This window comes from Acartia tonsa, chromosome 2, assembly GCF_053477335.1.
Source record: "Acartia tonsa isolate MP-2025a chromosome 2, ASM5347733v1, whole genome shotgun sequence".
Classification (NCBI taxonomy): domain Eukaryota; kingdom Metazoa; phylum Arthropoda; class Copepoda; order Calanoida; family Acartiidae; genus Acartia; species Acartia tonsa.
Genome location: NC_137261.1, coordinates 15,453,319 through 15,456,512, shown reverse-complemented (window position 1 = coordinate 15,456,512; position 3,194 = coordinate 15,453,319). Strand labels below are relative to the sequence as shown.

Genomic DNA, 3,194 nt, shown 5'->3' with positions numbered 1-3,194 from the left:
TATGTCCAGCTACATGTCTGTTTGTCTGTTTTTCTGTACCGAAGGATCTCGCTTATCGCTGAACTGATCGGGTTCTTCTTAACAGGGTAGCTTCTCATAGGTCCCGGGAAGGTTTATAACTATTTAGGGAGAGGGTACCACACACTACCAAGAGAAATCGCCAACCCAAATTTTTTTTAAAACTGAAATTAAAAATGGGGTGCAACTCCCCCCCAATTTTTTTTACTTTTTCTTTTAAAATCTAAAATAATAAATTGGATTACCTAATTCGACTCTCCCCTCCACAAGGGCGTAGCCACTAGTATTAGATATACAAGCAAATTGACCATCGTCGCAAATATTATCCAGAGTGATAACGGAATAGCTTTTTAAATCTATAATACAAAATAGAACGATGTCTGTCTGTTTATCTGTATGTCCTTTTGTTTTTCCTAAGCTTAAGATCCCGATAACCGCTGAACCGATAAGGGAAGATACCTACTAGTCATGTGGTGATTTAGGCTATTTTCTTAAAGCCCTCGTAACCCCCCCCCCCCTCAACTTTTTTTTACAAATCAGAATGAACGGTTCTTTATAGGAGGGGGACTTCCAAAAACCTCTTGGGGTGAAGCCCCAAGGCCTAGAGGTTCTAGTTTTTTTTTGTAAAACAGGATGTTTTTAATCATTAATTCCTAATGTCCTGACAAGAATAATAATTGATTTTCCAGTATTGCTTCGAAACCGATTAATATCCGCTGGATTAGAATCGGTTCTAAGCCATTCTGGAAAATCATGTATCGTATCGTATTATATCCAGTTTTCTACGAATATAAAAATGTACAATTATAATATTAAAACCAGTTTTGCTAGCCCGTGTCTTCGGACCTTTGGGGTTAACAAAACTGGTTTTTAAATCTTATAATGTTTCATTTTGATAGCTGACTTTAATACGATGCGATAAATAACTATGACATGATGTTTTGTATTTAGAATGATGTTGATTCTGATGCCAATACAAACACAAACAAAGCAATTAATAACCAAGAAAATGACTCCACATCTCAGGAACAGGGAGATAGATAGATAATGTAATAGAGAAATAGCATTTTTAATATGGATTAGAATCCTATTGAATCCGCTGGATTACAACCGATTCTAAGCCATACTATATAGCATCGTGTTAGAGACAATTTTCCTCGAATATCAAAATTAAAATCATAAGATTAAAAGCAGTTTGTTAGCAAGGGTCTTCGGTGTCTGGGGGCTAACAAAACTGGTTGTAGTCCTATAACTTTTCATTTTAATATCTACGGAAAGCTGTCTATTATACGATAACATAAACAACTATTTTAAGTATCTTGTCGGAAATAAGGTATAATCAACACGCGAAATAAATCTCAAGTAATATTTTGGAGGCAAATGAAAAGGTCGTTAATTCTACTAAGTGTTGCCCAAACGACAGCTGAGAATCACGTATAGGTTTTGTGATTTTTCCCCGATTAATTTCGTTGTTGGTAAAAGCCAGGGATCGGAAGCCTCACGTAAGCCGCGCATAAGCCTCAGTTTTAAACCTGCTTGTGAGCAGAAAAAAAAATTTCAGAAAGAAGAATTGTCTGCTAAAGAGCCGTTTTATACACCCAGCTAAATTTTATAGTGATAAAATCACGATTTCACTGAGGCTTACACGCGGCTTACGTGAGGCTTCCGATCCCTGGTAAAAGCTGGTACCTTATTCTTTCTTAAAAGCTGGCATGATATTTTAAATAGTTTTCTTATCCCTATCTCTGTACTGTATTAGTCCCAGGATAAAGCCTCAGCAGAAAATAAAGGAACAATAATGGAGGCGCTGTCTATATCCAAGTTGTTAGAAAAGAAACAATACACCAAAGATATAAATACAAAAGCCACGTCTCTACAAGATGTATCCACGCCTTTTAGACATTCAGGTATTGTTGTTGTTTTAGTTTAAACTAACGTTTACGCCCCTAGAGGCCTGTAAGGGGAATTTTAGAAGGGGGGGGGGGAGTTTGATTCGATAATAAAAATTTTTATTTTAGATTTTTAAAAAGAATTGGGGGGGGGGGATCAACAACACTTCCACCCCTCCCATTTTAATTTTAGTTTTAAAAAATTAAAAGAAAATTTATTTTGGGAAAGTAATTTTTTTCTAGAAACGATTTTTCTTTGGAGGGTGGTATTACCCTCCTCTAAAATAATTATAAACCTTCCCAAGACCTGTGAAAAGCTACCCTGTAAAGGAGAATCATATTGGCTCAGCGGTAAGCGAGATCCTTTGGTACAAACAGACAGACAGATAGAATTTTCTGAGAATTTAGCTAGGTTTCAACAGGATAAAAAGTAGAATTTATAGCTGCACAATTTAAGGTCAGAAAACACTCCAGTAAGTTGATTAAATATATACATTTTTATGTTTTTCACACAACTAAAATAAAAGTTATAGGGTTAAAATGTCCTATTTTTTTTATTCCAAAAAGTATTGGGTTTGCACGGGTGGCGTTGAAAAAGTAGAGTCCAGGCTTCCAAAATCTTAATTTTAAACCCCCTTCCGCACATTTTAACTCCAAATGAGTATACTATTCTGTAAATATCTGTATAAGTAAAGATATAAAATCTATAAATAACTACCTGGATCCAGTGTTAAGGACCTTTTTCGTCTGCCAGCAAATTTCTCTCTGCTCTTTTGTAGGGACTTTGCTGTGTTAATACTTCCGACGCTATTGGCTGATATTCAAAGACCACTTTAATATTCTGTATAATTTAAGGTGTATCTGACCTAGTATATGTGATACCTCCAGAGCCCAGTTACACAGCCCCCATCCTGTCAGCCTGTACATCAGAACCTAATAACATCCAGCTTCCAAGGAATGCTTAATCCGTCACAGAAATTATAATCTTTATTATAAGTTTGTTTGTTTAAATAGGGTTAGCTTTTATTCAACCCATATGGTAGAAAAATTATTTCTTCTTTAGAATAAAATTATTGGTAAATGTGTTAGTAAATTTGGTTTGAAACTTCTTAAATACAGGATACTGTTTAAGGTCATACCTACATTTTTAGGACTTTATTATAGAAATGCGTCAATTTTAAATTGTATCTTGTTGTAATACTATTCAGTATTCCAAAAATCATATGAATAGACTAATAGGATAATTATAACAACAAAAATTTGTTAGCAAAAAAAGGAAACAAATTA

At 34.7% G+C, this 3,194-nt stretch overlaps 1 long non-coding RNA gene across 1 annotated transcript; it reads left to right on the top strand.

Annotated features, from left to right (window-relative positions):
- The first annotated feature begins 1,781 nt into the window (after window positions 1-1,781).
- On the top strand, window positions 1,782-2,872 carry LOC145312402 (uncharacterized). Its single transcript, XR_013877002.1, has 2 exons — window positions 1,782-1,925; window positions 2,763-2,872. It is a non-coding gene; the product is annotated as an uncharacterized LOC145312402 (long non-coding RNA).
- The last annotated feature ends 322 nt before the right edge of the window (window positions 2,873-3,194 follow it).